The sequence below is a fragment of the Lissotriton helveticus genome, chromosome 5_1 (assembly GCF_964261635.1).
Source record: "Lissotriton helveticus chromosome 5_1, aLisHel1.1, whole genome shotgun sequence".
Taxonomy (NCBI): Eukaryota; Metazoa; Chordata; class Amphibia; order Caudata; family Salamandridae; genus Lissotriton; species Lissotriton helveticus.
The window spans coordinates 2061883593-2061909366 of NC_136065.1; the positions used below are offsets into that span (position 1 = coordinate 2061883593).

At 45.5% G+C, this 25774-nt stretch overlaps 1 protein-coding gene and 1 non-coding gene across 2 annotated transcripts in view; both read left to right on the top strand.

Moving 5' to 3' along the window:
- LOC144756290 (uncharacterized) overlaps positions 1-25774 on the top strand; it is a 221676-nt gene that overhangs the window by 17878 nt on the left and 178024 nt on the right. The window lies entirely within an intron of this gene.
- LOC144756997 (small nucleolar RNA snoR83) lies at positions 14657-14784 on the top strand. The gene has a single exon (XR_013595465.1). It is a non-coding gene; the product is annotated as a small nucleolar RNA snoR83 (small nucleolar RNA).

Sequence of the window (25774 nt, forward strand, 5' to 3'; positions counted from 1 at the left end):
TTCAGGGTGTTGGGCGCCAAATCCTGAAAGAGCTGAATCTTGTGGCCCTTGTATTGCAGGTCTGGCTTGTCCCTAGCACGCTTCCAAATCTCCTCCTTCTCCACAAAGAAATGCACCCGCGTGATGATGTCCGGGAGAAGCCCCGACCTCCCCGCAGGCGCCGCCACTCGATGAGCCCGGTCCAGCGTGGGAGGTGACACATCTTCATCGCCCCGCACCTCGTGGAGGAGTTGCGCCACAAAGTCCATCACGTCCTCCCCTTCTTCTCCGAGCGGCACGCCGCGGATGCAGAGGTTGTTCCGTCGTCCCTGATTCTCCAAGTCCTCCTGCTTGATTTGGAGTTCAATGTTCTGTTGTTCCAGGGCCGTTAAGCGCTGCCACAGATGTTCCTGGTCCTCGGTGCGCGTGTCCGCCGTCCTCTCCAGGCTGTCCACACGGTCCCCCAATTCCGTGACATCCTTCCGGAGTTCCGTGACACACGAGTGGACCTCCGACCTCAGGGATCCGATCTCAGTCTTAAGTTCGGTCATGAAGGCGGCCATGAACGCTTGTGTGACCGGGGGGGAATCCGCCATCTCCGCAGATGGGCCACCACTGGCCGCCGGCGCCCCCACTTTGCCCCACATGGCCGTCACCGGGTTTCCCTTGGGGGTCGGCGCTGGTTCCGCCTTGCTGTTTCTGTTCGTGCGCGTCATCCTCCGCGCGGTCCACAGGGTGTCTCCCAGGCCGCGTCAGGGCCCTCGCTCGTTGTAGGCCGCCTGGGTGAAAGCACAAAACACAAAGGGGGGTGGCGGGGAGCACCGGCGCAAAATCACAGCGCACTCCGGGGCCCTGGCCTCGCAACGGCACACCCCGCAGTAGCGAGCACCCAGCACACACCCCACGTAGCGGAGCAGGCAGTCCAGGGATCTCTAGACCACAGCGCCTCCGCTCTCACTGCGCGGCCAGTCAGGTACAGGAGCAGGTCCGCTCGCCTCCAGTGGGGGCCACTAGTCTCCTAGAGGGGGTCAGCACCAGAGAGTGTCACACACAATTGCCCCAGGCCTGCACTCACCCCCAAGGAAGGGCCGCTGTGTAGTCGCGCTGTTACGGCGTTTCCCCGCAGGTTTGCGTCGTCCGCTCTCCAAAGCGCCCCAGGGGCACCGTCTACCGCAGCTCGACGCTCCGGCCGTCCTCTCTGCTTCCTGCCGCGGCTCCGCAGGGCCGGTCACTCTTAGCAGCCCGCTGTGGAGGGGAGGCTACCAGTGCCTCCGATACTCGCTGGGGCCAGACACCGGGTCCTGCAGCCTCTCAGCTCTACTCCGCAGCGCGGGAAACGGGGTGCTCCGGACCCAGAAGCCGCTCCGGGGCCCCGCTCCAGTCACCCTGCCACACCGCCGCTGCCACAGGTAAGGGAGTCGCTTGGCTGCAATGTGTGAGGGGCGGGGGTCACTCCAGCCAGCGGCCGCCGACTGCCCCAGGGTCCGCCAAGCTCCGCCGCTGACCGCCTCCGCAGCGGGCACAAGATGGCGGGCGGTCCGATCGGCTCTACTCGCAGCAAGCCGGCTGCTCGGCCCTGCCGGCGATCAGGCGGAGCACGGAGATCTCGCGCCCAGATACTCTGCTCAGCTGGTCAGGGGCACCAGGGAGGTGTGTGGTGGGTCCGGACCCCTGAAATCCGCACAAATAGCCTATGATGGGCCCAACGGCGGCGGGAGCTCCGCAGTCACGCGTCTGCTCACATCGCCGGTCAAGCCACGCCCCCCACACCCGGCCCTCCTCTTCCTTGGGGCTCTGTACCCTCCAACCTGGAGCGGTACCTCCTTCTAGAATAGTCAGGGCACCTGTGGCAGGTATCCTGCACCATTCACCCACCAGGTCAGGGGTGCTATCCTGCAACTGGTATTCCAGGTCAGGGGGGACACCCCAGACCTGGCCCTCAAACCTAGGCTCCAAAGCCTCCAGGTCAGACAGCACCTGAACCTGGCTTCCCCACCCAGGGACTAACCCCTGCAGTGGAACACTTGCCTGGCGCACCAGGACTTCACTCACTGAGGTGCCTATACTGGAAGACAGTACCCACCTGGCCAACACAACGGTGTGCCCCAGTCCACCCCCAGGGTGAGACTCCTGCCCTCCTTCCAGGGGCAACCCTGTCCACCAAGACAACCAAGAACACAACTTTCCTACCAGTTCAGGACCTCCCTCCAGCAACTGGTCTCCCAACGTAGGGTTTAACCCCTCTTGTTGTACCAGGGGCGAGGACTCCCTCCCTCTGCACCCCTTTCCAGAGCGCTGCACCCTCCCTACTGGAGGGGTACCCCTGAGAACCATATTGGTCAGGACAATGGTTACAGATGTCCTTCCTTCCAGGTCAGGCAAATCCTGAACCTGGTCTCCCAACCCAGGGACCAATACCTGTGGTTGTGCACTTGCCTGGCACGGCAGGACTTCTGGGGACTCACATAGTACCCCCTTGAGGGTGACACACAACTCATGTGTCCTGTGACAGTCTGCCTGGCGCAGATCTCCCGACCCCTGTCCACCTGACAGTGCAGGAAGATCCCCCAGGACAGAAGTGAGGTCACCATGGTCACTCACTGGGGACTCAGCCCTTCCGACTGGTCCCTGACCCACTGGTTCTCCCATTGGGGACTCCTTCCCCCTCTCACCTCTCAGTCTGGACTTATGTACCCTCCCAGGTGGAGCGGCACTGCCAGGCACCAGAACTGATGGAGGCCTGGTTACAGGCACTCCCCGTTCCCCAGACACAAGGAGATCCTCCTCAAATGGCCTGCAAGTACAGTCTAGGTCCCCAACCTGGTGTTCCCTTAAGGAACCCTCCAGGCCCTGAGACTGGGTTTCGGGCACCATGAGACACACCGTCCCACACTCACTCCTTCTCCACTGAGACCGGACATGAGCCCCTACACCCCTCCCACTACACTGGGACCTAACTGGGTTACACTGAACCTCTTCCACCTCACACGTCTAGAAGATATCTAAGCCACTCCTTTTGGGATCACTCCCCAATGCCTCTTCAGACTCTCTGGAATCCACCAAGAGGTCTGCCTCCAGCGCAAGCTCTCTGGGATCAGAGAACTCACACTCCACCGGGTGTTGGCATAGCTCTGAAAAACAGGGACTTAAAATATGCTCTCCAACAAATGAATCACACAGCCCCCCACAGTTGTTAACCAAGCTACCCTTTGCCTCACCCTCCAGTGCCTCACACAAGTACCCCACACCACTCTCCTGAGACTGGCAAGACAGTATCTGACTGTCTCTGTCACACAACCCACACTCTTCTGGCTGGTCTTCACATACACACACCAAGGTTTCTACCATGGGGAACCCCTCTCCCTGTACCTCTCATCTAGAGTCAGTAGAGTGCCACTCCCACCACTAGGAATATGGTCCCCTGTCCCAGTCCCCCAATCTACTTCAGGAAAACTGTACTCCACTGGAACTACATCATAAACCTGAACCCCCTGGTGTATGTCGACCCCCTCCCTCAAGTCAGGCGCCACATCTCTGGGTGTTTGTACCTTTCTCTCAGCACTAGATATCATAAACATGCTGTCACCATCTAAGCTGGACTCCACCTCCAACTCAGCAAAGCTCACCTCTTGAGCTACCCATGTTTCTTCTTCAGCTGAGACCCTCATGGCCTCACGCCTCTTGAGCTCCATCTCAAGTTTCCTCATTCTTAATTCATGGGCCAAGGCCAATTTCAATTCTTACAGGGCACGGGCATTTTTGCTCTCCTCCGCCGCCCTTTCTCTCTCTTCCTCCATTTGCTTTATCTTCAATTCAAGCCTCAACATTTCTAACTTATGATCTCTAGCCATTTGGTTTTCCTCCACCTCTTCTGGGGAAAAACTTTCAGCTGAATGGTTGCTGCCAGCCCTTGAGGCTGCTCTGGGCACAGGCAGATCCTGTGGCCTGAAACCATCCCTTTGTGCATCCTCATCCACTTCTGCATCATCTGTCTCCCCAGCCTCTTTGGTCTCCCACCAGGCTGTTAAGGCCTCCTGTAGCTCCTCCTTCTTGGAGCTGCGCTTCATGGGGCATCCAAAGTTCCTGCAGAACTGCCTGAGTTGACCTACTTTGTAATCACTTAACATTTCAATATCAAACTCCAGTTCTGCAACATCACTTGCTGGTTTACCATTCAAAGACATGATGCTTGGATTCCTTCAGGGTTATGATCAAAAATAGAACCAAAAATAAAAAACTTAACCGTGGTATGCGGTGGCGTAGTGGTCTGCACTCACTAGTGATGTACACCAATTACTTTGAGTCAAGTACAAATACAAGTTCAAATCCCACCGCCTGACCACCAATGTTAGATCTGGGGGTCTCTAGTTGGCAGAGGTAGGTACCACTGTCCAAATAGGGACCCTTGCTTCTAGTCAGGGCAAGGAGATAACCCTCTGAGATAACCCCTGGTCACCCTCTAGGTAGCTTGGCACGAGCAGTCTAGGCTAACCAGAGGCAATGCGTAAAGTATTTGTACCAACACTCACAGTAACACAGTGAAAACACCACAAACTGACTCCACAACAGTTTCGAAAAATAAAGGTATTTTAATCTAAACTACACAAGACCAAAACGACAAAAATCCAACATACACAGTTCAAGAATATGGTTTCAAAAGAGTTCTTAAGGTTGCGTTAAAATTTCTTTAGGTTGCGATAGAATTCTCTACGTTGCGATAGAATTCTCTACTGATGCGTGAAAAGTTCACAGTTTACTCACAGTACCTTTTAGTTGCAACAAAGTTCCAAAAGCAGAAGCTGGTGCGGTGGAAAACAAGCGATGCGTTGCTCCTGAGACCCTGGGGAGGCGATGCGACAGCCCCGCTGCAGCAGCGGGCGTGTTGCGACGAATCCGGTCTGTATGGGGAGGAAGGCCACTTGTATGGATTCCGGTGCGTAGGTTCCGTAGGAAGTCTGTTCTCGCGAAGGCACGATGCGACAATCTTGAAGGGGCTGCGACGATCTCCGGGGCGACGATGCACGGTCCAGCGGTGATCCTCTCTCTCGCAGCTCCTCGATGTGATGGTTCTGCGACGATGCTCGCAGCGACGTGATGCGGTCCGCAAGCAAGCTGTGCGGCGTTCTCACCCAGCGATGACAGGCTCTGCGACGATACTCGCAGCGATGTTCGATTCTCCCGCACCGGTCTGGTGCGTCCCGCAAACGAAGGATGCGACGTCTCTGGCAGCGGCGTCAGGCGCTGCGACGATCTTGACCTCAGTAGCGGCGGGAAACTTCTCGCACTGTCAGGGATGCGCTCCGAAAGCGAGCGATGCAACACTTTTCAGTTTCAAAAGTCACTCAAGCTTAGTTTCAAGCTTCCCAGCACAGGTACAACTTCCAGAGGCCCCACAACTGGATCAAGCACTCTAGGAAGGACAGAACTCTCTCAGCAGAGTTCAGGAAAGCTGGGGGTGAAGTCCTTTTGTTCCTGGGACTTCAAAACAGGGAGCCAGCTCTTCTCAGGCCCTTGGAGATTCCTTCAAGACAGGGGACACAGCTCAACAGCAAAGTCCTTCCCCTCTAATTGGCAGCAAAGCAACAGGTCAGTCTAGCAGAGCAACAGCAGGACAGTCTTCCTTCTTCAGTTTCAGCTTTCTCCTTGGCAGAGGTTCCTTCTTGATTTCCAGGATGATCTAATTTTCTGTTGTCAGGGGTCCTGTACTTATTCCCCTAAAGTCTTTGTTCTCTTGGTGCATGTGGGCCCTGAGCCCGGTCTGAACCAGTTCTGGGTGGTTCCTGAGTACTTTGTTTTGCTGGCTGCGTCTTTCCTTTCAGAGTGAGGGGCAGGGTCCTCAGCCGCCCAGCAGGGGGGTGAAGCCAGCATTGTGGAAGGCAGGCACAGCCCTATTCAGGCCCAGGTGCTAACTCCTCCCACCACTCCAGTTGCAAATGCAGTCATTCAGCCTAGTGCTGACTCATCCAGCCTCCTGGGGAATCCCCCAGCCCCTGTCACTCTCAAACCAGACAGTCAATACACAAACAGGCCCAGGCACACAGAAGGGTCAGACAAGAGAACAGCAACTTTCTAAAAGTGCTGTTCTCAAACACAGGATTTAAAAACAACCTTTCCTAAAAGATGTGTTATTAAATTCTGAGTTCAGGGATACTAGATACTTATGTCCTATCTTGTTCGTATGGGAAGAAATGCTGTTAACCACTGTAGCCAGCATCCCCCATGTTAACCTATGGAGCAAGATAGCCTTACAATAGTGAAAAACGAAAATGGCTGTAATTCACTACCAGAACATGTTACCTGCACTAGTACATGCTCTACCTTTTACATACACTGCACCCTGCCCAGGGGGGTAACTTGGGCCTTCCATAGGGGTGACTGATGTGCACAAAAAGGGAAGGGTTAGGCCTGGTCAGTGGGGACACTGACCAGGAGGACATGGCAGTTCTAAACTGCACACAGGCACTGCAGTGGCAGGCCTTAGACACTATTTTAGAGCTACTCCTGTGGGTGGCACAATCAGTGCTGCAGGCCCACTAGTAGCATTTGTCATCACCAGCCCTGGCACACCCAGTGCACTTTACTAGGGACTTCATGGTGATACAAATATTCCAAACATGTATATCCAATCAGAATAACAATTTACATAGAGAGCATATGCACTTTAGCACTGATCAGCAGTGGTAAAGTGCGCAGAGTCCTATTGCCAACAGCCACGGGTCAGGACAAATAAGGGAGGAAGAAGCAAAAAAGTTTAAGGATGACCCTGCAAGAAGGGCCAGTTCCAACAGTAGTAAAGCTAGGTTCATAGAGTGTCTGCTTGTGGTCGAAAACTGCATTCTCGCCTTGGTTTCAGAGATGTGGTCACCTTGTCTCATATGCGTGAGAGCACGACTTGATTGAACGAGTTCCTGTGGTCAGAGAGCCGGGGTGAGGTGTGGGGTTTCCGGAGTCTGCTGTTCACAGTCCTCACAAAGCCACAAGCAGGCTTCCAGGAGGACGTCAGCAGCGGGCTAGTGAGAAGAAAGCAGAGGGGGCTTGTGGAAAGGCACGCATGTTCAGAGAATATGGTGTCCTGTGGCTTTCGCCTCTTCTGTATTATATGTCTCAACAAAAAGAGAGAAAGGGTTTTTAGGGCACTCTTAGTCCCCAAGCAATATACAAGTAATCAAAAGAAGAGTGACCAATACAGGTAAGGTGTATACAAAGAGAGACGGGTGTCGCACGTGAAGTTTGAGGCCAGTTGTTAGTGATCCGATGGTAGGACCAAAATTCAAGAAAAAACACACTATTTTTTCAGGAAACCCTCACTCACCCTAGTGGTGACATGCTTCATCATCGGGTCCACCGGGAGAGATCGAGTACCTCCCCGGTGTGCTGCGACGCCAGGAGACTGCGGAGCTGGTTCTTGTGAAGATGAAGTGTGAAAAGTATTAAAAATGTCGAAGGTTGTACCAAAAAACTTTATTCACTGGTTAACCTGACATATTAAAAATATATGTGAAGGGAAACTAGCCAATTACTTTATACTGGTGTTTACCCTGTAAAGAAGGTCAACATGTTTCTGCCCATTTATGTGTATAAATTTACTGGGCTTTCATCAGGACCGGTAAGAGAGTGTGCCAATGACAGGAGGGGCACGCTAAGGCCCGCCTTGCCAATGGTCGTGAAAGTTAAAAATAGCACTATGTGTAAAATTGGTGCACAAAGAAAAAGAAAAACAAACTCATAAGTAGTGGGGTTTTACCTCTTTTGTGAGGAACCTAGGAGTTTGTAAAGAAATAGATCCACGCCCCATAGAACACAGGAGGGGGGTGGGAGCGACAATGGCACACCGCCCGCAACGCTCGGCACCCGCTCGGCACCTAGCTTCACCCTCGCTGGATCTCGTGGACCACGAGATCCAGCGAGGGTGAAGCTAGGTGCCGAGCGGGTGCCGAGCGTTGCGGGCGGTGTGCCATTGTCGCTCCCACCCCCCTCCTGTGTTCTATGGGGCGTGGATCTATTTCTTTACAAACTCCTAGGTTCCTCACAAAAGAGGTAAAACCCCACTACTTATGAGTTTGTTTTTCTTTTTCTTTGTGCACCAATTTTACACATAGTGCTATTTTTAACTTTCACGACCATTGGCAAGGCGGGCCTTAGCGTGCCCCTCCTGTCATTGGCACACTCTCTTACCGGTCCTGATGAAAGCCCAGTAAATTTATACACATAAATGGGCAGAAACATGTTGACCTTCTTTACAGGGTAAACACCAGTATAAAGTAATTGGCTAGTTTCCCTTCACATATATTTTTAATATGTCAGGTTAACCAGTGAATAAAGTTTTTTGGTACAACCTTCGACATTTTTAATACTTTTCACACTTCATCTTCACAAGAACCAGCTCCGCAGTCTCCTGGCGTCGCAGCACACCGGGGAGGTACTCGATCTCTCCCGGTGGACCCGATGATGAAGCATGTCACCACTAGGGTGAGTGAGGGTTTCCTGAAAAAATAGTGTGTTTTTTCTTGAATTTTGGTCCTACCATCGGATCACTAACAACTGGCCTCAAACTTCACGTGCGACACCCGTCTCTCTTTGTATACACCTTACCTGTATTGGTCACTCTTCTTTTGATTACTTGTCTTCTGTATTATAGACAGAGCAAATAAAAATAACAAATTACTTTACGCTGATCTCGATTGGCTGATGGAATATCATGGCAAAAATATTGTGTGGCCAAAATATAGCTGCAAAAATTTCGAGGACAAGAATATCAAGTAGGTAAGTGCAAATAGGTAAGTACAGATGTACTATTCTTAACTTTACATCTACGCATCTTGAAGATATATACGTGGTCAAGGTACATATATGTGGAGTTCAGCAAAGGAAATCTTTTCTTACCGATAAGAACTTACCTTCACCATAAATTTGTCCTCATTCTTAAGATGAAATTTGGGCACACAATATTTTATCTTCAACATTTTGTTCAATAACAACTCGTGTGTGGGTTTTTAAGACATAACCAACATATACACCAATGGCTCTTTTTTTAGGCGTGTTATCTACGCAACATGCCTAGGGAGGTTACATGTCAGAATATTATAGTCAGAAATATTGCTTGACATCAAAATTGTATCCAACATAATATTTACAGAGATATTGCCGAATTTCGTGTAGATATCTTATAATGAACTCCAATGAGGTGATATTTTCGTTGGATTCTTTTCTTACATGGATATTCGGGTACCACACCACCTGAAAAAATGTCTATCAAAAGGAATTCCAATATTTTCTTTTATAGCTACAGCTATAGCTTGCCCAGGCTGGGCTATTTTTGGAATTACATTTGGTGAAGGCAAAAGAGACCTTTACCAACAGCCTGCTTACTTTTGTCCACCTTTTTGAAAATTTTTACTTTTTGCACACAGGCTGAGGTTATGGGTATTCACCCGCATTGACATCCTTTAGGGGCAGCAGGGGTTGCAGCTTTGGGACCTGTCTCGTCCCATGCGACCCCTAACACTGCATTTACGACCCTGGCCTCAGAGGAGACAAACACCATGCCAAGCCCAGATAATAAACAGTGTCCTGATGAGCAATGTTTATTTTCTGGAGCGCCAACAGGGACATGCTACTTTCTGGTAAAATAAACGCGTAAGCAGTTCAGCACTCTCTAGAATATTTTATGAGGTGAAAGACATGAAAATAACATGTTTTTAAAACTTGTTATAATGCTTTATTATTGTGAAACCCAATTGTATGGCATTAGCAAGCTTGCAAGATGTTTACTTTTTAATATTGCTAAGATAAGACACAACATGAGAAGAAAGACTATCCCATCTGGGCAGTTCACTATGTGCTTACAATAACAATTTTAAATACAAACAAGCATTGGAAATGCAATAGGTCTCGCAGCATTAGAGTTAGTGCTTTTAGAATTGTTTATGGGTTTTTTTGTAAATCTTTAGCATTTTTGTTTCCTGTAGCCAATGCTAAAGAATTAAAAAAAAAAAACCATAAACATTTCTAAAAGCTCTAACTCAAATGCTCCGAGACCTATTCCACTGTGTGAGGGTGAGGGGTTGAGGGTGAGTGAGGGTGAGTGAGGGTGGGTGAGGGTGAGTGAGGGTGAGGGGTTGAGGGTGAGTGAGAGTGAGGGTGAGGGTGAGGGTGAGTGAGGGTGAGTAAGGGTGAGTGTGAGTGAGGGTGAGTGAGGGTGAGTGAGGGTGAGTGAGGGTGAGTGAGGGTGAGTGAGGGTGAGGGTGAGGGTGAGGGTGAGGGGTTGATGTTGAGGGTGAAGGGTTGAGGGTGAGTGAGGGTGAGTGAGGGGTTGAGGGTGAGTGAGGGTGAGGGTGAGTGAGGGTGAGGGGTTGAGGGTGAGTGAGGGGTTGAGGGTGAGTGAGGGTGAGGGGTTGAGGGTGAGTGAGGGTGAGTGGTTGAGGGTGAGTGAGGGTGAGGGTGAGTGAGGGTGAGTGAGGGTGATGGGTTGAGGGTGAGTGAGGGTGAGTGAGGGTGAGGGTGAGTGAGGGTGAGTGAGGGTGAGGGGTTGAGGGTGAGTGCAATTAGGTTAATGTCAGGTTGATTGCCCATTCAAATTATCACTGTCCTGTAACTCAGGATTGCTTTTAAAACCAGGGAATCCTGTCTGAGAAAAAAGCATGAAACATGCGTAATTACTGTGGTCTTCACTGGCTAAACTAAACACGTGAGAAGTCACATAAAATCAGCCTCTTACTTAATTGTACGAGGAATCCTGGAGACCTATTTAGTGCCCAAATGCTTGTGCTAAATAAATGTATTATATTTCGCAAAGTCCACCACAAACTTCAAAAAGCAAAGAGAGATACAGTAAAATTCCCCTCGATACAATGCCCAGCAAAAATGTGAGACTCCGGCCATGCTTATGTATAATATCTCGTGGCCCGAGAGGGCACTGCTTAGAATTGGTAAAGCATCTCAGCCAGCCATATACACAGGGTGTCGAGTCCATCACAATCTCACATGTTCCTGTGTTTTTAACACTTGGTAAATTTCAAATACCATTGCGGTTACAAGACCTAGGAGGGGAAGGGAACTCCAGGTCGCCAGCGTCACGAAGGTTCAAGAACCAAAATGTTTTAAAGAGGTTTATATTCTGTGCCTTGCAAAGAATGTCTTAAAAGAAATCCACCATCAGTCGCACGCAAAAGGAGCAGAAAAAGATTTTTTTGTTAATAAAAAAAAATGGTAGTCACAAACAGAAATCCACAGCCTGCTCAGCGAGTAGAATAGCTTTTTGTGAAAAGCTTCTCTTTTTATGGCTTTTTTCCCTTGCTGTGCTGCTGGTTTGCTTGGGCGTCGTCTGGCTGCTCCGCCTGACGGAATTGTCAGGTTATCTTTTATTCACGGGAGGATGAAGGGGAGAAAACACACCGGGCTGTTTAAATCAAGCCAGGCAGGGGGTCGGGCCTGCCTTTCTCGCAGGCAGCGGGAATGCCAGGAATTAGAGACATCAAAAACATGCAACTGCTCGCATTTTTGTTGGGAGTCCTTCCTTCAAAGGCGGCGCGGCTGGATGAACCAGCGTCGTGTTAAACGGTGCTTCCTATGCGGCATCGTTAAGAGCACAAGGAATCCGCGATATGTTCATATTTGCAGACAAATAACCTTCACACAACAATGGTGTGCTATTTACATAGCGCCTAAACACCGAGTGGTCCCTTTTCTAAGCGCTAAATAACAATTGGTACTATTTGCTCTAATTTAAAGGTACTGGATTTAACAACCTCCTAAGGGTTGAAGGCCGAGCTTACCATGGGGGGGGGGGGGAACTCTTATAGCTGACCCCAGCGGCGAGACTCACCTCTAGTGATTCATTCTACACTCGGAAAAAGCTTAGTTTTTACGAGGTTCTACGTCTTGCCACACAAAATCTTAACAGAAAAAATACATATTTTACGCAGTTTCGTACCCCTTTATAATGCAGGGTAGTCGTGGTCGGTTTATTGAAACATTTACACCCGCGTGCACTATTCTTCAAACAGCAATGTTCTAGAATGGATCGAACGCTCAGAAATGCAAACTTGGGAATTTAATCGAAGACCATTCGGACTGCCTCCGAAAAGTAGGTGGCGAAGATGCAAGGAGCCAGCCCCTCCTAGGACTAATAGCGGCTCAGGTACAACAATCCCGAATAGTTGGTTTTGGGGTAGGAAGTAGGGGGTGGGGGTCATTTTCATTTACCGTGTTTCACTCTTGTGTTCCACGAAAGGGACAAGAGGCCAAATAAAGCGCAGCATTTAACCGCGCAAGCAACTTAATCCGGTTCAAATAAAAAAAGAAATGGGTAAAGTTTGTAAGAAGCCATTGTATGGGGCGCGGGCTGCTAGTAGGTTGCGGTCAGTGAAGGGGCCCGTGGGGCGCACGTGGTGCGACCCTTGGAAGGTGGGCAGAGCCTTCAATTCAATTCAATTCAGACAAGGCCTACCCAGCTTCCCATCAAATAAAATGAGTATTGTTAAACAGTGTAAAATGGCATGTCATATTTACAGCGCTTAGAAACGAAGTAGAAGTAGAAGTAGACGCCTCTTGTCGAGGGAGGTGTAACTTAAGCCGTCGGGAGACTTAATGAGCCTAGTCATTTGACCAACTGCACTGAATGCTGTGATGTTAACCTATTGCGGAAACTGGTGATAGAATACGAGTCCCAACATGCAAAGTGCTGTCCAAAACAGCTAGGACTAGCTGTTGGTGTTCCACGTGGCAGATGCAGTGATGTAATGCAAATAATGCCCCACCCCGCAGAATGTGAAGAGGACCCCCATACCTCACAGATACTCACTGTCCTTTGGCTTATGATGGGTTAGTGGGCCCCTGAAGGGTGGCGCCTGCCGCTCTGCAGGTGACCCGTGTTACTCCGCTGGGGTGATGAACACTTCAGTTCTGTATACAAAGATTAAGGCAGCATCAGGATAGACTCTTTCGAGGAGTCTCAAATGTTATGATGAGAGGGGATTAGGGTACAGAGTGATAAAGTGCTTTGCTGAGGATCAGAAGGAAACAGGGCAAATTTAAAGCGGCAGTAGGCCACGTAGCACTGCACATTGTTGAAAGTATCGGCAGAGGGGGAAAGGGTTAATGATCTGAAAATGCCGCCAAAGTAAACAGAGGCAGGCAATGTGAGAGTGCTGGAGGGGGGAGTGGATATGCAGTGCGAGGTCTCAGCGTTGGCTCTCCTCTGTGAGAAATCCACAGCTGCGTTTGTGCTTCCAGGGTGGAGAGGGTTCCGAACACGAGGAGGGAGGAGAAAGCCAAAAAAACGATGAGGAAGCAACAGAAGGGAAAGTTGAGGCGGGGGTAATATAAATGCCGTCCAAAACATAAATGAGTGGAAAGGGCCGCGGCAGTGTTTATACGCCACATCTAGAGTTAGAAATTGTAACCTGCTGATGCATAAGCCGGATAAGCAAGAAACAAAGCCGCCAATTATATGAGAGTGAAATGGTTAATAAAAATTGTGCCTTTAGCCCGGATGGTTGAGCTAAGTAGAAAATATTCATCTTCAAAGCTGTTGCATACAATTAGCTGCAGCTTCCAAAAGAGCGTTAGGGTTGGGGATGAAGCTGTTTGAACTATATTTAAATCCTAATTTAAACAAGAAAGGGTGGAGGGGGCAGGGGAGGAGGGGGCAGGGGAGGAGGGGTCCGGGGAGGAGGGAAGGGCCAGAGGGACTTGATGGGAGTGGTGGGGGGGAGGGGGAGGGTATAGAGAGGGGGAGGAGGAGAGACAGGACAGGGGGAAGCAGCAGAGACACGGCGGGTAAAATAAACAAGCCTTTCACCGTAACACGGCTGGCAGGGGAGGGGGCGGAGAGGGGAGAGGTGCGACACGGCAGTAGGAGGAGGAGGGGGGAGGAGAGTAGGGGAGGCACGGCCTAGCGGCAGGCAGGCAGGGGAGGAGAGGAGGAGGGGGGAGGAGAGTAGGGGAGGCACGGCCTAGCGGCCGTGCAATCAAGTAGTGAGGGGGCGGAGTTGTGGGAAGGCTGAGAGAGAGAGTAGGCGGCTGGGTGCATGTGCACGCGCTTTTAAGCTCAATGCACATGCGCATTGAGCTTAAAAGTCACGGGCACTGCAAGGAATCGCCACGATTCCTTGCAAGTTAGATAAAGTGTGGATGAGCCCCTATAGTCTCGCTTGCTCGATGCGCATGCGCATCGACAGGCGAGACCTAAAAAGGCAAACAATTTTAATAGAACAGTATCTGTCGTTCTTAGAAGTGAAGTGTACTTATATAATATACAGAAACTCGTTTTAGTTTTAATGCATGCGATTGGAAAATATCATTCGTTTTGGTTCAAAGAAAATATTTTATTTGCTCTGAATTACTGTAACCGGAAGATGTTGTTGGATGAGTAAAAAATACAAAAAAGGACTGAAGGTAAAGAAACAAACTATTCCCAAAGTAAAGTGAATTGCGCGTCTTTTAAAGCCGATGTGCATATGTGATCAGACAAAAGGCCAACACTCACAGCACAAGACAGCCATTGATGGCCTGCACTGACGCATTGTTTCACACTTTATGCTACCGTCAGAGGGAGCACCATGTGAACTCTTGTTGAGCAGACCAGTGAATGAAGAGAGCTGCTGCTGAGCTGACCTAAAGGCCCTCTATGTATGTATATGTGTTTTTGCAATTCTTTTATTCACATGTGGGTGGCAAACCAGCTAAAACAGTCTGTATGCCAGACTGAACTATGGGGCAGATTTATGAAGGCCTTGCGCCGCCGGTGCGTCATTTTTAACATGGGAAAAAGTGACGCACCGGCGGCGCAAGGCCTTCATAAATCTGCCCCTATGTATTTAAATAACATATTCATCTCTAGGATCCTCGGGTGTGATAGTTCCTTACAAGTAATCATAAATCGAAACTTGTTCACAATAATAAGGACTAAATCAAGCCAATAACATTGTTTATATTCAATATCTGGTCCATATGGATAAATACTTGTGGACATGACCAGTAATGTTGCTGTAATCTCTCTTTTGTGACTCATCCGACCATTGTATATTTCAGTTTATACACTGGGTTGCAGTGACATCAATTATTGTGATGCTCTCATAATCATGCGGCATCGCTTCCTGAGGTTCAGGGTCAAAGGTCGTGGGATATCACTTTCTGTGATGTCATTGAAGTCAAGGGTTGGGTTTATTCCTTTTGACGTCCATGCTCAACCCTTACTGCCCCTCTAAATATGTAATTCAAAAGTTTAGACTATTGTCACGTTTGGATGGTAGTGTTGCTTTTGTTGACCCAAGACAGATTACAATAAGGGATTTTGCTCTCTAAGGGACTTCTTCGTGGAGATCTAACGCAAATGCTCTGCAATTAAGGAAGCATAGAAAATAGAGACACACACATCACACACGCAGAGATACTCCACGTAGTCACACACATCACTAACACGCACACACATACACATACACCACGCACACGCACCACGTGATCACACGCACTACGTGGTCACACGCACACAACACTAACACCCAAACAGCATACACCACACAGACACAGACATCCACAGAGGTGTGCACACACAGACAAATGCAAACAGTCACAATTCTGATTGCACTGTATAAGTGGGCTCCCCTAGAATGGTGGCACACACACCCCGTTTGGATATGTGATCATACAAGTTGCAGCAGATTTGTCCCATAAAAAGCTACTTCAAGAATAAAAGAAGCGGGGCCTGAAATAGCCAGTCCTGAAGAACCTGTACTAACACTCGGCGCTTTGGTAAATCTGGTGCTTCACTGATGCAGAATTTAGGTGGACAGAGCAACATTTCCTGATCTTGGTTTTTGGGCTTCAGAAAAAGCAGAGCACTTCCCCCTGCCAACAATAGTGACACTCGCCGAGTAGCTGATACGCTCTATAATTATGTTTTTTGGTGGTCTTTCATTTGGTATTACCTTTAAAGATTTATTTTATTTCAACAACAAATATATTAGTAGTTGTTGAGGTTGTAGGGTAAAAGGGTGAGAAGTTTTAAAAGGATTTATTTGATAAACATTTTCTATAATTTTAAATCTGTTATTTGATTATTAATGTGATTATTAATTATATAAAATTATTTATTTTATATTAATTGCTAACTAAAGCAATGGGATTTTTTAGTTATTGATTGGTTAATTAGGAAATTTCTTTTGTAAATTATTTCATTGGTTTGTGTATAAATTGCATGATAAAAAAGTTTTTCATGTTTTAGATTTTTGTATAAAAAGTCATTTTATAGAGTTTAATTTTAAAAATAAGGCGCATTTTTATTTTTTTCTAGTAATAATGTAATTTATTTTTGTGTGCTGGCAATATGGTGGCAAGTGCATTAAATCCCTTCTTTTTAGAGTTTTTTTGGATACAATTGTAATGTATTTTTTGTTGTTTTATTTGTTAATATCGAGTTGGTCATTTGTGATTATATAAACTACATAATCTGAAAGTATATGTTTCTTCATTTTATATATAGGTATCATATTTTTCATTTGTTTATGAGAGGGACTAAGAAATCTGACCCTGCTATTTCCAGCATTTTCTCAACTGTGGCCTAAGCTGGAGTTGAAATGGTAGATCTGACCCCTCCAAACCACAAAGCTTGCCATACTTTTGCTTACTTTAGAGTAAGAACAGTAAATATGACCACTCAAAAGTCCAACACTTTCACTACTGAGGTTGAAGTGGGAGTAGTGAAATTCACCCTTCTAAGTCTAATTTTGTTTTATCTGATGTTTTAAAAAGTGTTTTCACATACACCTTTGTGATTCAATTTTAACATTATGATATATATTTAGATTAATGTTTTTTTTAAACTGGTTTATTTTTTAAATATTTCATGATTTATCATAATTAAAATTAGCATTGTACCATATTAATATTTGTATTTATTTAAATTTTATGTTCAGTTTTTTACAATTATTTTAACATAAGTATTTATATATAAGTTTGTAAATGATACATGTTTATAGACTGTTAATAATATACATATGTTTTTAAATGTACTCTTCAAAGTTAAGATATATTTCTATGTTAATATAATGTTATATAATTATATTTTGATATACTCACCAATTTTATGACTATATTGTGGCCTTCTAAATTTTTGTAAAGTGTGTAAATTTAGCACTTGTGTCTGATATTTTTTTGACAATTTTTTGTCACCAATATTTTTATATTTTTGTCTCCAAAATTCCATCATATAACTGAATATGATTTACTGAAGTTTAAGTAGATAGTAGCCAAAACTATGCCCGATGAAAGAACTCAATAGGTCTGTCTGGCATTGGACCTTTTTTTTGTAAAATGTTCTATAGAAAGTGTTCAACAATACATCTTTACTGTTTCGTTTCCCTTCCTCTACAACAGAGGTCTTCAAACTGTAGTACGCGCCCCCCTGGATGGAGTGGATGAGTTCCCAGGGGGGCGCAAATGCCTCGGCAAGTACATGTAAATGATGATGGCCTGGAAGTGCAGTGATGCTTATTTGCTACATTTCCAGGCTGTCTTCATTTACTCTGAGGCCTTGAAGTAAAAGTGAGAACTGTTATCAGAATGCCATGGGGGGCAGGGGTCAGAGAGTGTGCTGGCAGGGTCAAAAAGGTTGCTTACAAAAAATAAAAAGCCCAAATGTTTTGTGTTTTCACAGTCATTTAAGTGCGTATAAAAGAATGCAATAACAGCTTAATTGAAAAATAAATGCAGGTTAAACTAACCGGTGATAAATGCACTCTTTTAGGTTATGAAACCTTAGTAAGCAACTACCATCACTGCAGATGTCTGTGGGTGTGTTAAAGCTGAAAGATACATAATTAACCACCCTTGGTGCAGAGGAATAGTGACCTTTGTATTTATAGTCAGGGCTACTGGAATTATGCAACTGTGCAGTTTTGGCATTTTGAGCATAGTTATCGATTTCCCACATTTGCCACGTAATCCATCATCTGCTGCATAATTTGCAGATTTTAACAAAAAAATTCTTTCTAGCTCAAACGGTTCAAAAGTTACTAATAATACAGCAACACGTTACCTTGCAGCACAAGGTCCTTTCTAAAGGTTGACTGGTCACCTTTCTGTTGCTTATTGCTATATGAGGGGGTGTTAAAGTGGTACTTATGAGGGGAAATATATGGCGGGACAGTGTTAACAAGTTACAAAAATGGCAAAATAATGCAGTAATACTATCACAAAACATGCAGCATTATGCAGCATAATTCGCCTTTGCTTGCTGCATAATTTAGTCAACCCTGCTGCAAAATTTGGCCTTCTCCTGCCGCATAATTCCAGTGGCCCTGTTTATAGTGCTATGAGGCCCAACCTGTGGCAGTAAGCATTGTGAATATGTAAGTCATTATTTTAAAAAAGCATTTACATATTCTAAGCCAAGCTGCTGCTGCAAAATAATGCAATGATTGGCATAAAACATGTTCTTACAAAATATACTTTTTAGTATAAAGTAATCAAACTGTATTTAAGGCAGACATTTTTGTAAGTGTCTCCACTATTCCAGATCTCAGCTGATAAGACCCCTATATTACATCTTAAAAAGAATAAATCTTTGCCACCATGAATTTTCAAGTAGAACCGCTGGAATAATTCAGCAGGAGAGGACCACATTATGCCAGGGTTGGTCTGCACACCTTTCTAGGTAAATATAGTGCGAAAACTCTTCACTGCATCTTCTATTTTTCTGTCATTGCTTTAATAAAGACATTCCTTTGCATATGTTAATTTTCCATGCTTTCCGCAACCTACTATAAAGTCATTCAGTATATTTTCCTTAGCATGTCCCTATGTTTCCCTACCTTTTAGAACACATTCTCTCCATGCTGTTTATGAAACATAACTGTGGTATATAAAATTTCTCCTAATTCAGATTTCGCGTTAAGATACTAGAACTATAGCGTGTTCCAATTTTCCCCCTCCTATAGATGTATAGGATTAACTTTCTTGTAGACTCATAAATGGTTGCCCTGACACTGTTCCTCTATGGCTATGTTCTTTCCGTTATCTTGATTATTGATTGCCTTCTAACTGTAAACTTGCTAATTTCCAAACCTGATTTCTAGATAAACTTTTAAAACTTCCCAGTTGTCTGTGATCATTTAATGCAGGAATAGAAATAAGTTGGGTTTTGTATTTTGCCTGCCTTTCTTTTACAGCTAGCTACCTGATCCATTGTGGATCTTAGATACCTGCAACAGTGGATTGATAGGTCAGGTACAATAGAAATAAGTAGGTAGGAACCAGGGTTACTGGTAGAAGAATCGGTAGGTCATCTGATTAATGTATAGGTTGAACTGAAATTTATGGGCCCGAAAACTATATGGTGAAATTATTGGTTAGGTGACCTACGATCTCTATCATTACCATTGTTAACAAGTGCAGCGTGCTTGTGCACTCTCCCTAAACATGGTAACATTTGCTCATAACCAATTGGCATATTTAATTTACTTATAAATCCCTATTAAAATGCACCTCATGTGCCCAGGGCCTGTACATTAAATGTCATTAGTGGGCCTGCTGCACTGATCGTGCCACCCACTTAAGTAGCCCTTTAAACATGTCTCAGGCCTGCCATTTCAGCCTGTATGACTGGGGGTGAATGTTTTGTCATTGTAAAACATTCCGTCCATCATCTTGTGTGTTTTGCTGTTCACCCTATGTGGGAAGGGTATGCCCAGACGTGGGTCCCGTGCTCACTATGCCACTGGAGTCAAGCTATCCTGGCTGAAGATGGCTGATAGCCAGAAACTGATCCTAGGATGCTTGATTCCGGTCCAGGGAAGACATGGCTTGGCAGTTCGGTCTCGATTGTTCCCATGAGGCACAGGGTCCAGACTGATTTGCATATGGCTATGTCTAAACTGGGGTGGCTTGGTGAGCAAAATAACGATGGATTAAACCCAGATCTGTGACTGGGGGTGAATGTTTTGCCATTGTGCAACATTCCGTCCATCATCTTGTGTGTTTTGCTGTTCACCCTATGTTTCCCTACCTTTTAGAACACATTCTCTCCATGCTGTTTATGAAACATTACTGTGGTATATAAAATTTCTCCTAATTCTGATTTCGCGTTAAGATACTAGAACTATAGCGTGTTTCAATTTTCCCCCTCCTATAGATGTATAGGATTAACTTTCTTGTAGACTCATAAATGGTTGCCCTGACACTGTTCCTCTATGGTTATGTTCTTTCCGTTATCTTGATTATTGATTGCCTTCTAACTGTAAACTTGCTAATTTCCGAACCTGATTTCTAGATAAACTTTTAAAACTTCCCAGTTGTCTGTGATCATTTAATGCAGGAATAGAAATAAGTTGGGTTTTGTATTTTGCCTGCCTTTCTTTTACAGCCAGCCCCCTGATCCATTGTGGATCTTAGATACCTGCAACAGTGGATTGGTAGGTCAGGTACAATAGAAATAAGTAGGTAGGAACCAGGGTTACTGGTAGAAGAATCGGTAGGTCATCTGATTAATGTATAGGTTGAACTGAAATTTATGGGCCCGAAAACTATATGGTGAAATTATTGGTTAGGTGACCTGCGATCTCTATCAGTAATTTTCTGGTAGCAGAGGTGATGGTTAGGGACTAGTTACAGTTAGGAAGGACTAGTTAAGCTAGATAAGTTGGATGCTGCTAAAAAGTTTTTTTCTGTGTTTATGCTGCTATGGAAGTAAAACAATTTGCATGAATTGATCACTCACTTAAAATGTTTGCTTTGAAAAATTATGAAATGTTTTAAATTGTTTTTCCTATTATTGTACTGATATATGTATTAACACATTTGTAAGTTAAGCGTTTCATGTTGTTGGGAATCCCCGGGGAATTGAATAAGCGAGTGGTGAAGAGAATCCACTTGCATTGAGGTCACTGACTCCAGGAAAGTTGGTGCAGGTTAGGCAGAACTGGAAGCACTAACTAGGGTTTTTTTTCTGAATGTATGTTTGAATAAATGATAGCTACGAGATCACTGGCAAAACTTCTATCGTGATATAACCTAGTAAGGGTCACAGCGGAAGGAGTAGCAGGTTCGTCGGGGCTTGAGTGATAGCGAAAGGGTTCGCTGGTGAAACTTTGGGCTTAGAATATATCCCGATAAGAAATGGATGAGTCAAATGAAGTAGCAGGTTCCCTAATGCTTGAGTGAAGGTAGGCAGAAGAAATCTATCCGTAGTGGATGAAAAGTAGACAGAAGGAGTTTACTTGCCGTGAAACAAATCTTTCCTGTCTAGACACTTGAGTACAGTGGCGAATGTGTATTCGTTGTTAAATAACCAAGCACAAGCACTTTAGAGAGAAATTAAGTTTCCGTTACCTTGTGAAGGAGGGAGTCAGTCGCGGAGCTGCTCTGACATCACTCTGTGTCGCGCTGGGATTGGTAGACGCAGCGGGTGTGTAGCGGAGCTGGAATTGTAAAGGAGGGGTGAGGGCCGAAGCGTGAGAATCTGTCTCGCGAAAGGCCGCGCACCCATTGGTCGAGATTATTTGAATTCGTGCATTTCATTGGTCGCACGAAAATAAAAGACGCACTTGGATTGGAAGAGATTTGTAAACAGAGTCACTAGTAGAAATCGTATGTGGCACTCGTATAGACCGCATACTAGATCTGATCCCCGATATTTAGGGTTTGAGAACGATCAGTGGAAAGGGCATAAGACCGACATTATGTACGGAAATAAGAGAAAAATATCCCTTGTAAATAAGGTGAAAAATAATTTCAAAAAGGACAAACCGATTAAAAACAGAGAAGGTGTTGTCATTCCGCCGCCTAATACTCCCGCATCTTTCATGATGTTTGAAAAAGGGTACCACTCGTGTGTATGGTTAGAAAATTGGGCGGAATACACCAAGGATGACGGAATTTTGGCTTTCCCGTTAGAGGGTACATTCAATGGCAGAATTTTATTTAATTTGAGAACCCGAATGAATGATTTACATCCCAGACCTAGACTAACGCAGTACGAAGCACTAGAGGAATGGGAAATCGAAGCTTTTGAAAGGGATAAGCCCCGGATGGATAAAGGGTTAACTAAATTTTATCCGAAACTGAAACAAGAGACCCGTGACAAAAAAATGAAACAGTGGAGACAGAATATGATTGTGGAAGGACTGTTTCCAATGATGCCAGTGGGTGGTCCTCCTACAGGAGAGAAGAAAACAGAAAAATGTAAACACTGGGTGCCCATTGGAGAGTCGGATGATGAGTTGTTAGATGACATGTTTATGAGAAGTCCTCCTCCTTATAATGAAGGACACCGACCTTCTAGTGAAGGGGATAATTCTCGAAGACCTCCGCCCCAAGATGAGGCCAGATCCGCAAGTGTAGGAGGGAGTTGTCAAATACCTCCCTATACCGAGAGTTTAGGACCCATAGATGCAAGAGATATTTATCCTAGAATACCCGCTGGTGGAGAAACGAGATATACACGCGAAAGAGACTTTTTTCCCAGATCTCCCTACGAAGGTGAGGCAAGACCATCCAGTTCAGGAATGCCGTTCCTAAACCCTCTATATGAGGAAGAACCAAGATCCCTAGGCACAGGTACTTTGCACCCAAGACCTAGTTATGGTGAAGGACCCAGAGAGACACATCCCACTGCCCCGAGTTGTGCTCCAACTTTAACCCCACAAGTATTACATGACAATTCAGTCGAAAGGATATTGGAGGACAGAGAACGAGAGGCACTAGCTAAGCAGAGAGCTGAAATAATTCAGAAGATTTCCCAGTTCAATGCAAGTCCTGAGTCTTTAACAATCCCGGTTACTATTGGACCAGTGGTTCCATTGTATGGGGACCGACAGGGAAGTCCAAGAACTCCAGTTATTACCCCAGTTGTAGCCCAACCGAGATCAGAGCCCTTAATTGTAGATGACTTAACAAGTGAGTGCGAGACTGAAGTCTCGCTAATGGATCTGCCCATTAGGGAAACAGGAAAAAGGATGCAGAAAAGACATAATCCTTTCAATACGAGGGAGATTCAAATGGAATCAGCTTCGGGTACTAAGAGCGTCACGGTTGTAACTCCTGAAGAAATTGAGAGATGGAGTCGAGAATTAGAAAAACAAACTCTTCAGTCGAAACCTCTAGATCTCTACAAACTGAGAGTAGAAATAGAGGAACTTATGGCAGGAAATGTAGGATTAGACAGACTAAATACCTACTCGGAAGAAGAGCTGTTGTTTATCTGCAAGAGCCTTACTCGAAATGCCAGAGTACTCCATGAAAAACTAACTGACACTGCAGCTAGTATGGGAATAGATATCTCGAAATCAAAACCTTTGCAAAAACCGTACAGAGCAGATTTCTCAGACAAAGATCTGGAAAACCTGAACATGTCAGGGAAGAAGGCACAGGTCAAAGAGTTACTGACAGTATTACAGAAATGGGGAGATGTGGACAGATGGAAAGCCAGGTGGGCCAAAAAGAAAGATGAGGCTAGATCCAAACAAGTGACTCCTCAGTTCGTTCTAAAAGAAGCTGATAAACCAGAACAGTTATGTCCTATGCGTGAAGTACCCGGTGGAAAATACGTGCATGTTCCATGGTCCAGACAGGATATTGTGTCCTTTACAAATGATTTCCCAAAATTACGAGAGAAGCCTGTGGACTGGTACATGCAGTTGGAAAGGTTTGTAAAGGTACAGAAATGCCTGTGGTAAGTTTTGGATGGGTTCTTTGATATTGTGGTTCCTGTAGATCTATGGACCGAGTGTAAGATTGCCATAGCTTGGCCTAGTGAGGAATACACGAGGGATCCTAACACAGGAGCACCCTCTGATGAAGTAATGAAAAAATATGATCAGGTGATTTTACACCTAAAGCAAAAGGTGCCTGCGAAGTAAACTGATTGGACAAAGATAGATAGAACCACGCAGGAAAGGGATGAGACTGTGCACTCCTTTTATGAAAGACTGTTACAGGTGTTTAAAACGTACAGCGGTATAGATAACATCGAGATGAAGGACATTACCCACTTCATTTACAGGTTTGTAAACGGTTTAAGACCGGAAATTTGCCAGTGGATCAAAGATAATAAAATCTGTTGGCACTCCAAGAAAATAGATGAAGTCTTGCGATACGCAAAGTATTGCGAAGACGAGATGGCAGATAAACGAAAGGCTTTGAAGGAGAAGGTGATGTGGGCACAAGTAAAATTAGCCGAGCAGCAGGAAAAGCAATTAAGTAAAATGAATAAGAATACCCAAAATCCAGGAGCTGGGGGTGGAGGGAAGCCCAAGGTAAAAATGAGCAGAGAAGAAGCTAAAAAGAAATTTCCCTGCCACCAGTGCGGAGAAATCGGGCACTGGAGAGACGAGTGTCCATATTTACAGCATGATAATACCCAAACCCCTGATTTAACTCCACAGACGCAGAATGAAAAACCAAGAAAGACTCTGTCGCAGGGTTTCTGTTCTCACACAGAACTGTGCACAGAGGAGTGGAACCTCGGCGAGTTAGGGTGACCCAAAACACACCTTAGTATCCAACTCACCCCTTACCGAGCTAGCTACAGTGTCTCATTGGACATATCAAACTCCCAATGTTTAGACAAACCAGAACATGAACTTACTGTACCTCAGGGTACGTGGAACTCATGAACACTCTTTCGTTATATTATCATTACAAACCAGAACATGGAGTAAAGAAGACACATGTGCATTTGAAATGTTTATTTACTAATGCCGTCTTCTCAGGCGCAGTATCTTAGATAATACAAGTATACTTATTATCAATAGCAAAATTACCAGCATAGTTACTAAGACATAAAAAGCGAATGGTGACAGCATGTCAACATACTGTAATGAATAAGAGTTAACAACACTTATATCTCCCCCTCCCTAACACATATATTATATTATTAGCTAAGAAGGTCTCTTTGGGTTGTTTTAGGGCGGGCCCATACCTTAGTGTCTTAGCTTGAAGGAATCACATCAGCATACACCAGCTCTCTCTGCATGTGCACCGCATCAAGTGTGTTCTATGTGCCTCGTGCAAAGCAATATTAATCCCGCCTGAAGCCAGAGTTGGCAAAGGCTGCACTTGTGTTATGACTATGAAGGCGTGGAGATCAGACCTCATAACAATTCCATATCGTGTTGTTCCTGAAACTTCAGCACTCTTTGTGCAGACATAGTTTATTAAGCAAAGCTGATATCAGAGCAATAACATATTATTCTCACATACACCACGGCAAACTACTAGGTTGAAAGCTAAGTCAACAATTAAGTGTCGTGTGCAGAAGTTGCAAGACAGAAAAATGGCGTTTAAACCTCAGATGTACCTATGCTAACTTAACACGATATAAGGATATACAGGAGCTACATGACACCCCCCCATGATCCGAGAACGGACTAAATATGAGAACAGAAGTGCCAACTCATGAGAGCCGAACTCAACAGTAAACGAGCATGAATCGAAACCAAACATTAAAAACTAATGCTAAAAAATAGCCCAAAAATATAACGTGGCTCAAGCCAATAGGCACGGACAAATAAGTCAATAAAAACAATGAAATGCTATCAATCAGCACGTCAATCCGAGGCAGTGTCTATGACAAAACTGTATATGAAAAGTAAGCAGCAACAGCCTCCAATAGGAAATCACTGTCCTCATCCGAAAACAGTTCAGCCATCCAATTTAAAAGATGAAAAGAACATACGTGTTCTCCCAGCACCGGATCCTCTATAACCATCAGAGGACAGCTCGGTGGGTTTTCAAGAACACTTAAGTCCAAGAAATTCTGTGCTGCCGACAATATATCCCAGGGACCCATTAGTCCATG